General features: G+C 42.0%; 1 protein-coding gene across 5 annotated transcripts in view; it reads right to left on the bottom strand.

Annotated features, from left to right (window-relative positions):
- The window catches only part of NFIA (nuclear factor I A), a 389,302-nt gene that overhangs the window by 7,820 nt on the left and 365,988 nt on the right, over positions 1-15,494 (bottom strand). The gene's annotated exons all lie outside the window — the stretch shown is intronic.

Here is a 15,494-nt window from a genome sequence, read left to right as displayed (position 1 = left end):
GCCTGGAATACAGAATGTTCTTAATGAAGAAGGGCTGAATGAATGGAGAATGGGTGAAGGGAGAGGTTTCATGTGGCAATGAATGGCTACTCTGATGATTTTCAACATCTCCTTTCAAATGAGGTGCAGGCACTGAAGACATGATTGTGACACTCTCCTAACAGGCACAGATGGTCAATACTGATACAAGAATGACTGGAGGTAAAGTGGAAAAAGAGCTGTACCAGTCTTCCTGGATGATTCTGAGCAAGTTACAGCATTTTTCTTTCCTTATATATGCAAGATTTTATGAGGGAAGATGCTCCTTTCAGCCTAATATTTCTAAAATCATATTTTCAAAACTGAAACACAGTAACTAAGTAGGATCAAGATTTTACTCTCTTAAGTACCTCATGGTCCAAAGGAAAAATGAGGCCACAGCATACCTCTCATTCACGCTTGCATTCATGCAGCATTTATTTAGCGCCTTCTATACAGCCTGCTGGGCCCAGTTACTGGTTATCTTTTCCTTTTGTAAATGCTTAGGTGATTAGCTTTGAGCAACTGTCTGGTCACTTTATCTTGCTGGCATTTCTTTTTCTGTTAGCTAGACAGAGTGAACAATTATGGACTAACATCAGAGTTAGTTTCTCCAGTGAAATAAAAAAGTATGCGGCTTTTGCCAACTTTTCTCTAGAGATACCCTGACAAATTCACTACACGTATCATTATTTACAGAAAAATTACCAAAGCTTAGCAAAAGCCCATGCTTCTGAATTCTCTAAGTTGACAGTATCAGAAAGGGTTCTAATTGGGTTGCTTTAGGCAGGTGAAGGACCATCCCTGTGGAAGAGATTCAATTAGGTAAAGTAAGGACTCATTTGGTCCCCAGGGATGAATGGCTAAATGATAGCTACATGGAGTTTGGTATAAGATTTCCTAGTCACACAAGCCACCTTTGATTTCCAGAGGAGTTTAAAAAACTTAAGCCCAAACCGAAAAACTACTCATCCTGTAGACTTTTAGATGTTATTCTTTGACCACATGCTTTGAGGAACACAATAAAGCCTCTTGTGTCCTGAAAGGAAATCATCCTGGCAAATACACACGGCCTAAATCTAACTGGACTAAAGAAAGAAGAGGGGGAGAGAAAGGAGGGAGAAGGCGAGCCCCAAAGTGTGTTTCTAGTAGGCCTCTACCTAACAGCTGACTCTGATCCACACTAGAGCTGCTTCCTCTCTTGAACAAAACAGGCTCAAACTTTGGGTGCAGGGAATAATGCTTACTATTTCTGTTTTCACACTTTCTAAGGCGGTTGTGAAATTCCAGACTTCTTCAATCTGACACTAAGGTAGTTCTTGAAGCAAAGGCCTGGGACCCAGTGAGTCAGCAGGGGGAGCAGTTTTCCACACCACAGTTTCTGGACGAGACCTCGGGGCACTACAAAAATCTGCAGCGCCTCTGCACTTCTCTTAAAAAGCAAAGCAAAAAAAAAAAAAAAAAAAAAAAAGTTTCTTCACACATCTTACTATTCAGTATGTGCCTTGCCGACAAGGTTACCCCAGAGCAGCTCTGTAATCCTTCACTGAAATAGGCTTTATTGATTGCTCTGGTCTATTGTTCTCTTTTCAAGTCCCCCAAGTTCAAGTTCATCCTGGTGTTACATCATGTCTGGTTGCTCTTAGCAACCAGACAGACCCAGACGTGACTATCATTAGCAAGAAACCCTCTGCTCTCCTCCCACCAACCTTCCAGTGGTTCTGACGTAGCAGGCCCACTGCAAACACATTGAAGTATTTATTCTGCCTAATTTATGACCTACACAGCAAGCAGGACCCCCACTCCAAAAACCAACACTGTTGTATATTTAATTAATCTGTCTTTCTCTGGCACTTGGGAAAGTTAGACAAAGGACTAATTATTGTGTTTCACTCTCCACACTTTTCTTTTGGGGGGTGGATATTTGCATGGGAAAGAAAACTACAAGGCCTGGCATCAGCCCCCCTCCTCTTTTTCTTTTTGCCCTATTGACATTTCATGAAATACTTTAGCTGCTTAAGGGAATTAGAAAAAAAAATGCGATGTGAATGTTACTCCTTCTGAGTTGGTATTCAGTAACACAAATCAACTCATGACATGTTTAAATTTAAATGCTAACCACACACTCTCAGAGTTACTTTAAAGGTTAGTTTTTAATCAATAGAAGTTGCTGACTCTGGGTTTTTGAGCTGCGCACTGCAACTCTTGGGCTTTTGTCTAACGTTAAAGCTTTCAAACTTTTTTTTTTCCTTGAGATGATTTTAGCAATGATTTGCAGACACAGAAGGCTATTGTGCTCTGACCAGCAACATGTCAATAGAGGGGCTGAGCTGCCCTGTGGTGGGGTGTCAATATGACTCCTGAAGGCAGAGGTTGGGGGTCTTTAATAACCCGTGAAAAAACCTTAATTAACCCTTTCAGGCCCAAACCAAAACCTATTCTTAAACTTGTTCACTCCTATAATTTGACCATTAGTACTTATTTCAACATCACACTAATCTTCATGACAATTAACCCAGCTACTTGACCAAGGGTTTCCAGAATAGGAAGTTGGTTAGGGAAACCACACAGGGAATTTTTTTTTTTTTTGAAGTCTCTGATTAAATCATTTATTTGCAGAGATGGCAGATAGACAGTTCTAACAATAACAATAATAACAATTCATACATCTCCCTGAATTTTCTCCTAATCAGTTTGTAGTTAAAGACCCTCATAATTCCACTGGGATGAGTGTGACAGTCACACACGTGTAAGCCAATCAATTTCTACAAACTTCCGTGAGCTGCTAGTAACACCAGATGGACAATATAATGTTTGTAAAAGCCTACTTTTCTCTTGCGATAGTTTCTTATAATTTCTATTATGGAAGTAGTATAAGTTTTAGAACATTCATTGAGGAATGACTCTGCATATTTTCTTCTTGGGTCCTATAGGAAAAACATAAAAGAAAGACGTCTGAGATTATTTGATTGTTGGGGTTGAGTAGCAAATCACTGAGAAAATGTTGACACATTAAACAAAATCCATTTATGGAGAGTCAGAAAACCATCCTCAGACATCTACTGACGTAGGCTTAGGTTTCATATGGTTTCTGCCTTCGTATTTTATAGCTCCTTAATCTACCCTACTGTATCCAAACGGACTACAAAGGACTCTCCCTCCCTCTGTGTAGCGAGTGGCATTATTACAATACAATATAGGATGATGTTATCTTGATACATTTACATTAAGGAAGTAAATGCAGAGCTTTGATCTATTTTCTCCTCGGGAACTTTCAGCTATAGTTGTTGTGGAGGTCCATAAATCCACACTCCCACCAAGGCTCCAGTTACGGAAAATTAGTCGGTAACATTCACAATGTCTACGTTTGGGATGTGCTGAGCGGGAGTGGGGAGGGAAGAGGGGTGATTGTCCTCTTTCAGTGTTCAAGGTGAAACATCAAAAGAAATCTGCAGTCCAGGACAAGAGCTCAGCTTTCCTTTTCTCCAGTCAAATGAAGAAGTAATCTCATCAGGTTGGAAAAGTGCTGACTAAGGATTTAATAAAGTGCCTGCAGATGTGGCGTCTCTAAGGTATTCAACTCATGTAATGCAAAACAGCTCCACACTGAATGTGCTTATAAAATTTCATTTAACCATTGCAGCGCGACTTTTTTCCCCTCACAGTTCTCTAAGGAGTTTTATCACACTTGCCGCCCGTTAATTTACAGCTCCATGAAAGTTCGAATCCCATTCCGCTGGGATTCTGGAATACTCACAGTAGTCAGGTTTTATGAACCATAAACAATATCTATCTGACTACATCCTAAACAGGAAGCCTGAAATGGCAGAAGGTGCCTCTGACGGTGCCAATCTCTTCCGTTTCTTATGCCTCACGGAGAGCCAGCAGAACACAGGGGCCATCTTCCAAAATACGGACATGGGGCTGCTGAAGACACAGCTGAGGAAGGCCACAGCCGCAACTCCCGAGTTAACAACAGATGCTCTAAAGTGTGAAGCAACTTTTTAAAAGGCTTTTTACATCCTCTTTTTACTAAGAGGGCAGGAAGCACATTCTAGAGGGAAAAGAAAAAATCTCTGAGAGACATTTTTTATATTGTATGTTTTACTTTAACCCCCAAAAGGAACAGAGAGCGCTGGGGTGGCAGGCGCAGAGAGGGCAGAGTGGACTGTGATGCAGCACAATCTGTTTTTCAGATTAAAAACTTAAACAAAAGGCCTCAAGGGCAAAGTGTAACACTGCGGAAGGGGGCTGTTAATGTGGAATGCAGAACTGGGTGTGACACTTGGCTTTCTTCTGCAGGCAAGGTGGGTCATTTGAGGACATTCACACACATCAAATGGAAACGCGCAAACACAGGGCCGCCTCCCCGCACCCTTCAGGCCCAGCTCCTCATCAGCCCCCAAAGAGGACTTGGCCAACCCATGGGCCAAGGTCAAGACTACAGGAGTTGGCTGTGGCTGTTGTGCATTGTCTCCTGAGGAGGGGCTAGCTTTGCTGGGTCACACTACTCCCGTTGGTCATTTTTGGCTTCCCGCACTTGCGAGGATGGACTAAAGCCCACCCTTTAGCCCAAATGAGTTGTCCTTGGCAAATCAGCCCAAAGCCCGGTAGCCCCGTCTCCCTATCTCAATGTGAGGGAAGTGGATGGGGCCTCAGAGTGGACTTCTGGTTTCTCGCATTCACAGACACCATTTGGGAGCATTTATTCACTCATTCAATAAGCACTAAGGGCCTTCTATGTGCTAGGTGCTATGGATGCAGGCTCTGGGGATATAATGAGTAAAATAAATACAGTCCCTGCCCTTAGGAATATTCTTGTCTATCAGGAAGAAGGGGATAGATTTTAGACCTTTGATGATACCAGATAGCCTGCTTTTCTCCCAATAGGATTTTTATAAATTTCTGGCGACGAACGAAGCCGAGTATCCAGTGTCCAAAGGACTGAGGATTGAGTGTCACTTTTTCCACTGACCAGCTGTGTGACTTCAAGCAAGCCAGTTCTTGTCCTGGGGACCTCAGGGTCTTACGAGGACCATCTCATATTGGAGAGAGGCAGCAGTGATTTACACTGGTTTCTTCTGAAAAGGGTGTCATGCCATACACAGGTGTTAGTCACTGGTACTGCCAGCCTTTGAGCTCTGTAATATTTTTTCTTGTCTGATTTTATTTTCTTAATTAAAGAAAGCCTGCTTTTAATAACTCCAAACCAAGACTTGTTTATTGTACAGAAAACTATTAAAACAGTAATGGGCTGTGATTGGCTCCGGGCACCTTCGTGGCCTTATCTTTTCACCACTTGTCCTCAACATTTATGTCGCCTTAAACTTCTTCCAGATCCCCCAAAGCCAAATGCTTTCTCCCTGCCAGGCCTGGGCACAGGCTCTCCTTGGCTTTGCTCATGCTTGCTAGTGCTTAGGTTCTAAGATTAGATGTCCCTCTTTCAGAGGGGTCTTTCTTGGGGCCTTTACCCTCAGGATTCTTCTCTGTCACAGTTGCTAAACTTTAATTACCTGTTTTCATCCCAGGCAAGCTGAGTATCCAAGGGATGCCAGGGTAGGCATATAACAAACACTGTTAAATAAAGGAAGGAAGGAAGGAAGAACAAGCTGTATCCGAGGTTCCCAAAGCCTGGTGTCACTCACCCCAAAGGGGGTAAAGCAACGTATCTGGATGGATGACTTTGAGCATGCTCGAGCCACGTGACCACGTCTCCCCAAATGACAGACACTCTCCCTCGAGGGACACAAGTCTCCACAAGCCACTCCAGGCAGTTCCGATGGGAGAGTTGCTGCAGCGGGGCCAACTGCGGCCAACTGCGTCAGTAGCATGTGCAATAGTTTTGTAACATGGACTGCTGCCTACTTACTACAAGCTCAGAGGAGTTGTCCAAACCACCGATCCCTGGAGAATGACTCTGCTGCTCCCAGCCAAGACCTCCGTTTTGGTTCAAACCTCAAGACGGGAAAACACTAATCTTTTTACCCAATAAGCCATCCAGTACCTCCAAACCTTGAGAGTGCATACACAATCCAATTATTCTGACTGTTCATCCAAAGTCGGAATCTTTCACAAGATTTCAGCTTGCCCTAGTGTCTCTCTTGCCACCAAGTACATTTTTCTTTTGGTCTCCCTTTCCATTTTTCATCAAGTAACCTTTTGCCTCATGAAATCAAAGACTGCTGGGTTAAAAACTGCACTGTAACCCACCTGCATTTGCTCTGAAATCTTACTAGAGAGCTGCGTGCATCGCCGTAAGAGCCAGGATTCTGGGATCCGAATGACAAAAATCCTGGCATCCTTATGGACAAGTTAGATCATCTTAGGCAAGTTAGCATCACTAGGTCTGTTTTAGACTCCGTGAAATGGAGACAACAACTTTATCAGTTTTTGTGGGGATTAAATGCCTGGCTAGGGACTACTACAGAAAACCACAAGGCCAGGGTACCTGGGTTCTCTCACTGTGAAAAGTTTCTGGGTCCTTAAGGTCCACATGAGACCAAAAGTCCCCGGGGAAAGCAAATTGCTCTACAAGGCGGCTTTCTCTTATTTAATGATACAATTTCTTAGTTAAAAGTAGCAGCTGTGTCAATTCCATTTCTCCAGTTGCAAGAGAAAGTCGTTAAGAAAATAAAAATCTGTCTTTAATTGCGATATTAAAATCAGAGCGGGGAAACCAACAGCACAAAAGGAATTGGCTCAAGTTTATGAAAGGCATTTGGGCCCTTCCCTTGCAAGGCTAAACTGCACGCCTTGGAGGTTGGGGGTGAGGGGGAAAGGGGAGGAAGGGAAGGAGTAGTCAGGCAACCAAGTGGGACAGAAACAATCCTATTTTGGTTTTTGTTAGCGAATGGCATACTACATAGATCAGAGACTTCTTATAAAATACAAACCCCCACTGTACACAAAGCACAGGAAAATGTGAGGAAAAAAGGGAAAAACTAAAAGCAGCTTAGGGTGTGTTAACGCTGCTATTCTGTCAGCTTAAAGAGTATTTTATGCTTGATCAACAGCTCTTTTTTATTGTGCTTTTCTTTCATTCATTCAAGACATCAAAGCCGGGCACCACCAGCGTACCTGCCCTTCTGGAGCCGCTTATGACGGGGTTCTAATGAAGCACGACTCTGGGAGCCGGAGACCCCCGTGGACACGGCAGTTCAAAGGGAATATTTCAACAATGATTACATTTTGTAAATCTTTTTATGAAAGAGACAGCTTATTTCCTGCTTTTTCATGAAAAATAGATTCTATCCATTAAATTGAGCCCGCGCCACGGAAGCTGCTTGAGATCTGAGGTGCAGTGTGGAGATTAAGGGGACAATGACCCAATGAAATTGTCCCGAGTTCCTATCTATTTGGTCGTGATGGCACTGCCGGATTTTCTGGGTGGAACCCAGACAGTGCAGTGGATGGCTCTGCTGTGGAAAATGCAGTGACGAGGGGGGTTCGAGGCTTTATTTCTCAACTCGGGCCTCTGTTTCTTTGTATTTCTTGATTCCACAAAGTCCAACAAATATCGGTAGACAGGCCACACTTTCTATTGCATAAGAGCAAGGTAAAAGATTTAAGTTACAGATTCATTAAAGGCTGTATTTTAATGCCCCAAAATGGGACAAACCCTTTTCCATATGGGAAGTTAGCCATAAAAAAGCTGGCTCCTGGTCTGAAGACACAACACAGGCTTTATGATTGGCTAATGTCTCCCCCAAAGGCAAAAATAAAGAAGCAGCCTAGCTCTTTGTAACTTTTGATTTTCACATTAAAATAATCTTTTCCCTAGAAATTAAAAAAAAAAAAAATTTGGCAGGGGGAGAATCGAGGAGTGTGGGGAAGGAAGGGAATATGACTTCCTAGGGAGCTATGAAATGAAAAAATGTATGTTTTCTACACATCGGATTCCAATTTTAATTAAATGCCTGTTGTCTAACAAGTGCAGACAGTCACACTTGGGGTTGGCCCAATGGTGGCCCAGGGAGGTAACCTTTCTTGTTTAAAAAGAGAGGCGTGGGAGTGGAGGCTGGAGCTCAGCAGAGCGTGGCCACATTATAATAATCATTCCACTGCAAGCTTCCTCGCTCTTGCTCTTCCCAAACATGACTGAGGTGGAGAGCCAATCGATTGCGGAGACCTCAGTGTGGATTGTGCAGGTAGATAAAGTCCAGTAAGAGAGAAAATAACATTGAAATAAAGAGTCCAGTTATTTCAAATACATCCTGTAATCATATGCCAGAAGATCTGGCCCTTCACCAGAAATGAATTCCCAAACTAACCTTTCCAGCCAAGAAGCCCTTCAGATACTGGATAGCATCTGGCACCTTTGGACTTCTCCACCCCAGCAGGCGCTTCCACACTCAAGCCCTGGCACAGGCCTGCTTCTTACTTCTTTAATTCTCCCCTGTCTACCGTTCATCATCTTTCTAGTTCCATTCTCTATCTTCTCCCACCCCACAAGTTAGTGTCTCCCTCCCTCTTCACCTGTGTTTAATGCCGGTGCAGGAATCATGACAGACCCCTACTCTTTTTTTTGTTGAGTCTCACTCTGTCACCCAGGCTGGAGTGCAGTGGCACGATCTCGGCTCACCCAAACCTCTGCCTCCTGGATTCAAGTGATTCTCCTGCTCAGCCTCCCAAGTAGCTGGAATTACAGGTGTGTGTCACCACACTCCGCTAATTCTTTTCGTATTTTTAGTAGAGACGGGGTTTTACCATGTTAGCCAGGATGGTCTCAATCTCCTGACCTCGTGATCTGCCTGCCTTGGCCTCCCAAAGCGCTGGGATTACAGGCTTGAGCCACTGTGCCCGGCCTAGACCCCTACTCTCTGCCAGGCCGTACAGGCCAATAGTCCCTAAGGATTAAGAAGGAAATGAAGAAGGCCTTGAGCTGCAAACCATCACCTTGAAGGCTTCTGTTGTAAGCCAAAGAAACAAGGCACACAGGCAGAATTTGGAGAGAATGCAAAGGGAAGTGTGGCATCTTTGTTTTCAGATTCATGAGAAAAAGTGAGAGGACAGTGAGATGTTACTGAGCACTGGACTGTGGGTCTGGTGGTGTGGTTCACGTCCCAGCTCAGTCACTGGCTTGCTCAGGGGCCTGAACTTCACCAGACCTCTCTGAGGAAACTACAAGATCCTGTTGCAATGCCTTTCTTTACCTTCTAGGAACACCTGCTTTTAGATATTACTGGTGCCAGGAATCATTTTTTTTTTTTTTCTCATTCCCAGGGTAGAAGGGATATTGGCAAAGGTAAAACTGTTCCTGTCTCTCACTGAGGTCAGAAAGAGCTTGGCTGTGAAAAAAGGCAGATCATGGAGTCAGAGATCTAAATCCTAGTCTATAGGGGGCCAGGGGTCCAACTTTAACTTTTCTGCAAAACAGGCCTCGGAAGACGCATCTGAGGGAAAAAATAAAGTTAAAAACACAAAACAACTTGCAGATACTGGCCTAAAAGGTAAGGTGCACAATTACGTGAGGCACTGATATGATCTAGATGGGAGGTGTATGTGTGTGTCAGGGTTTCATCTGAACCAACAACCCTGGATAAAAACCAAACAATTTCCCTGTGTGCAGTCACAGCTCTGTGTTATCCTAAAAGCCCAAACCCGGAACCAGTGAACAATACTTTTCTCCTCCTTCTGAGGATGTGGTAGGATTTAAGGTTTTATGGCAACAAAACTTGTCTAAGACGTGACTTGCAAAACAAACCCACATGGGAGAGTCTGCAGTTTCAAATGACAGTATTTTTTTTTTAATGCTGAAACAGCAAATGCTTTTTATGTTCAGATTTATTTCCTTCTAAATTTGTAGATTAAATTTACAACTAAGCAACATTCATTGCTACAAACAATTAGATTCCTCCCAAATATTTCCAGGGGATGTGAGGGGGAGGCTTCTTGATGGGGCTGCGGTTGGGATTTGTGCAAGGTGAAGATCCTACAGCACTGACAGTCTACGTGAAGGGCCTTACCAACAACCTGGGCGTGTACACAGCATATGTGATTGGCAGAGCTACTTGACTTCCCTGTCAGGGATCTATGCTTCTTGGAGAGAGGTAATATTCTTCTAACACAGATGATGTAATTTATTTTTTACCTTTTTAGTAGTGACTTGATGGAGTCAAGAGATGGAGGCGATCTCACAAGCAAAGATTATTGAAGACTGATTCAGGAATGTGTTTTATAAAATTGAGCATGCATACAAAATCATTCTCACTTTGTTTTCTGATAAATTCCACTTTGCAGTGCTCTACCAGTAAATGAGATTTGGGAACAAACTCTGAACACACACACACACACACACACACACACACACACACACACAGTGCTAGTTTGAAATGGTCCCACACCTCTACTACTGCTTTATTATCAATTGATAAAATCAATTACAGATGGCATAACTGTTATATGTTGACAGGCTCTTTAAATATCCTCTTCCCTTGTTAAATAACCATATGGATAGGAAATTCTATTGTTTATTTTGCAAGAATGGTGGTAAGTTCAAATGAGACATATATACTTCCATTCTAACTCTGCAATCCCAAAAATCTCACAGATATGCCAATTTGTGCTATTCTAGAAGAAAGTTCAATGAAAAAATACTTTAAGATTTTTTTCCTTCTTTTAAGGAGTAAAATGTCTGAGTTAAAATATGACTTCCTGTTCTACTGCATCAGCCTTTCTGTATTGTTCTCCAGGAACACGTTTACAAGTTCAAGTTCAGGTTTTAACTAAATAAAACACTCCTCAGGAGTTTATAACAGAGCCTCATTTACATGTGCTCCCTCTGAACTCCGCCAGCCTCTGTATGCTAGTTTCCAAGGCTTGGTGAAGGAATGTTTTACAGTTGGAATCTGGACTGCTTTCTCAGGCATTTCAGACTCAGAGGCTAGGCGGCACCAAGTTCTCGTTAGTATTAAAAATTTCCTCAGGTCTACTCCAGAGGCAAGGAAAGACAGAGAGAAAGGCAGGGCAGGGGCCAGGAGCACTGTGGCTTCTTGGTTTTCCCTAAAAGGCAAAAGGCATTTGAGTTAACCTTATAGTTGAAAGGTGAGTAATGGCTTCTAGATGTAGATTCTAGAATTTCATGGCCGCGACTTACAATTTCTGTGCGACGATTTTTAGCTTTCTGTGGAAATGGTCAATGCACATTGATTCTCTTCAAATATTAAAACGAGGGTTTGCTTAAATTGTTTTTCTGCCTTGAAGATTAAGTTATGAAGAGAAATGTACCCAGCCCGTAAGAGATCCTAGTTTTTGAGGTCAAAAAGATCTCAGGGATTTTCCAGCCAATAAAGGTGCATCAGAGAGGAAGAAATGGCTATTTTTCACTTAGAAGCAGGAAGAGTTGAGGGGGTTCTCAGATGCCCACAGGGAACCAATCTGGAAAGAGCTGATTTCCTGGCTTACTGAAGTTAAGACTCAATCTTGTTGCTAAGCAAGGGTCCAGGAGTTCAGAGAAAGCAGCCATCATCTTCATGGGCAGAAATGGAAAGGGCACAGAAGGAGGACCAGGACTCCGCTTCGCAACTTCTCTCTGAATTAGAGTTTATCTATGATAGCAAGAAAGTGGGTACAGCAGGAATAAATCAATGAAGCTAACAGTAGCTGTAACCTCATGGCAATGCTCAAGAGTTACTTTTAGCATCTTTTTATACTGGAGCAGTCCTTTCCTGATAGGTGAGCATACCCAGCAAAACTGCAGGTTGTAGCATTCCTGGTACCCAGATTCAGCAGCTGTATCCCTGCAGACTGACATGTGATGAGTCAGATAGTTCAAGAGTAAGCACTGCTGTACGGGCGTTCAGAGAAGCAATTGCATGGATGGGGGTGGATGGGCTAGGCATGTGTGGTGAATCTAGATCTCAGTTTGCACCTCTGCAAAGAAGGGATGCAGACCACCTTGCTAGCATGGTGCTTGTGACGATGAAATGAACTAATATACGTATTTTGTCTCCTAACAGGACTGGAATTACAGTTCTTAGGAAGGCAGAGCTGATGCTTTTTTATTTCTGGAGTTGTTGGGGTGGGGGAAGGGGACTCCTCTCTATCTTGGGGAAGGCAGAAACCTCATGTTCACGTGCTAGATCATGGTCTTTTGTTGACCTAGCGTAATAATGAGCTGCCACTTTTCTTGGATAAGTTCAATAATAGCATGAGTACGCTAGCTATACGCAAAGCTTTTAGTCTATTTCCTCAATCCCCTGAACTCAACCTAGTTCAATGCTAAAAAACATTAAGGGTTTTCTAAAACCAAATTAAATGAGAATATGCTTCTAAATAAAACCCTCTGCTGCAAAAATCAGAAATTTCCTCTACTGGATAAGGACATGAATGAAAGCAGAATCCACTTAGATGATGTTCTGCAGAAATGAATGATAAAACTGGTTTCTTTGGGAGCAGCAGTTTAGTTACATTGATGGGTGGAATTGGGGCTTACAACTCTAAGAGTTTCTTAGCCTTTGCCAGGACTGATGGGCTGATTTCCAGAAAGAAGATAATTTGCATAAGAGACAATTTCTCATTGGTCAGTCAACTCCAAATGACTGAAAATCATGTGTTTTTTCTTTTGTGTATTTTGAATTCTTTCTTTTTCATACATATCTATCAAACTTTGGTTTGTTTTCCACTGTCCTTTGGATCCCTGACAATAAGAGCTGCTATAGGAAGTCTATTAAAACATAACTGCTAATGTTACTTTTGTTTTTTAAAGCAACTCTGACAAAATGGTGAATGGGAGAAATTTGAAACTTAAAATAGTTTGCAGATTTTCCTGAGGATTTAATTTATCCATGTGGATCCTAATGGTTTTGAAGACAATTTGATAGTTGATAGTTGATAGTTCAAAGTGCTTTATACTTGTTTATGTGTGGGTAGGTAGATTCAGATCTAATCTCATTTCAATTATGCTGATTCTTTGGGTAAAATAGTAGTCTCATTCACCTATAACTTTCTTTAAGAAACAGAGGGCACGAACTTTGGAGCACGCTTGCTTGATCAAGCTGTATGGAAGGTGTGCTATGAAGAGGGAAACTAGTTCCTGGAAGCAAATCTGGCACCGGGAGGAGCAACGCTTCTCTCCTGTACTCCCTTAGAGTTACCTACTCAGCACGTGGCATCCCTCATCAGGGCTTCATTCCGTGCCTGCTTCCAACTCATAGCAAGCAGCCAGGAAGGGGTGCGAGGGACAGTCCAGAGTTGACAGTATTGACCCCAGGGCTGAGGAGCATTAGTGAATTCCATAAGGAGTTTCATCCAGCAGTTCTTGGCTTACAAAGGTCACTGCAATGCAAGGCCCAAGGGACCAGCCAAGCAAACTGCCTTCCTGGAAGACAGTGGGGGTGGGGGAAAGGGAACAATGATGTGAATGGGGGGTGGTGTGAAGGGAGTTTGCTACATCTTTAGACTTCAAGACAGGAGAAAAACATTTGGGAAGAGGCCATCTAAGAGATACAGCGAGGTCCTAGTTAAATGGTAATGATGTAACAAAGAGCAACATTCGGCACTATCCAGATATCAGAGCGAACAACTGGTAGATACTAAAATCATTATAAGATGTGAAATTATACCTCTCACTGCTTCATTATCACTCTATTTCATAATATTTGTCTAGAAAGGCACACAAAGCCTATCAGGTTAAATTAATTCTAATGATCAATTTTAGTTTTATTCTAATTAAATAATTTCAATCTAATTAATGCTAGCACCGAAATTAGTCAAAATTACAAATGTAAATGCTGAACTTTAAATCAAAGGTCCTCCCCACGACCTGCCGCATGTAGAGGCACTTTAAAGTGTTTGCCTGTGAAGGTGGATGGGAATTTTGACCTTTGTCTGCACTGTGAAGAATAGAAGATAGAAAAATATGCAACAAAAAGCTGCCCAGGAGCATAGACAGAAGCACAGGCTACACACAGACACACACACACACACACACACACCCCCACACACCCCTGCTGCATGGCAATCTATGAAAGTAAATCCTGCAAAGTGAACTTTTGAATTACATGCATTTGTTCCTTGGAATTCCAATGCATTTGAGTCAGTCTAATGGATATTGGGCTTTTATAAAACACCTCTGTAAAATGGAAACCACGCGCCCATTATCTAAGCCACAAACACAACCACTAGTCCCCTCCCTCCCTTGTGTCAGGTCCCTGCATCTCAGTCCTGCTCTGTCTCGGATTAGCTTTGAGGCCTTGCAAGTTGTTTCAGCTCCCCAGGCTTTGGCCCTCTTATCTGGAGGTGCTACTTTATTAAAATGATACGCACTTTATTCCAAAATACTCTTAAAGTTGTGTCTGAAAAAATGATGGGAGTCTGGAGTAGATAATCTTTAAGGAAATTACCAGCTTCAGTGTTGTGTATTTCTAAAACTTTGAAAAATACTGGCATCTTAAAATGGATTTGAAAATGGTACAGGGCACATGTGTCTGAGTCATCATATGAAGACATTTAAATAGCCTTTCTTCCTTCTTCATAAAAATCCAAAGTAGACGGTATTCAGAGCTCAAGAAATTTGTGGAAAAAGGAATCTGGCAAAATAGACATTCTTTTTCCAAAAAAAAAAAAAAAAAAAAAATTGGGGAGGAGGATACAAAAATCTGAAAGAGAAAAAACCCGCAATAAAGAGAAATACATGTTCATTTTTTCGTAATTAAAAAACAGGTACTGATGAATTATACTTAATAACAGGTCTGTGATACCACTCACTCTTAAAAGAATACTGTCCAGTATCACTGTTATCCATAAAATAGCCACAACTTCTTTCCACAAAAGGAGGTCTTCATCCATGATCCTCCATCTCAACTTGTTCCCAACTGTATATGAGAATTATTTGGCAGCAATCAATTCACTATTACTGTTTGGGGACATTACAGAACAGCAGAGTAATTTAATAATATAGTTGATTAGTATAATAATCATCATTAAATTTAGTAATGATAGTGGGATTCCCCTTACCTTGCTTAATGATCATGGACAATTCATTTCTTGACTGCCAGTGGTAGAAATGGTTTTTGAAATATTAACTTCTGCCCCATGGGAATGACACTTAGCCCATCACATTTAAGTTTTGACCTTCATTGAGCAGCACGATCCTAATCCCTTGATTTTATAATCTTAACTAGGAAACATTAAAATATGGATTGACTCCAGTTGGCAGGAATCTTTATGTTCTTTTCACTAAAAAAGCTATAAATTCAATGGTTGACCTTTTATTTCCAGGTCACAAATGACACCCACTCAGTTTTGTCCGTTCACACAGGATTTATGTTAGGGTCTACAGGTATAAGCCATGAAAGTTGAACTTTAATGAAATGTCTTTCAAAGATGTGCACTTAACCAAAAATTCCTCACAAAAAATTAGCAGGTGGCCTTTTAAAAACAGCCATTATGTCCTCAGGTTCATCGCTGGCCTCCACTAAGTCTATTTTTCACTTGTAATAAGTTTCTCCTCATATCATTTTTCAGGGGGTACAAAT

This window comes from Aotus nancymaae, unplaced genomic scaffold (genome assembly GCF_030222135.1).
Source record: "Aotus nancymaae isolate 86718 unplaced genomic scaffold, 86718_ANA_hifiasm-v0.15.2.pri h1tg000007l, whole genome shotgun sequence".
NCBI classification, from domain to species: domain Eukaryota; kingdom Metazoa; phylum Chordata; class Mammalia; order Primates; family Aotidae; genus Aotus; species Aotus nancymaae.
This window is presented reverse-complemented; position numbering and strand designations above follow the sequence as displayed.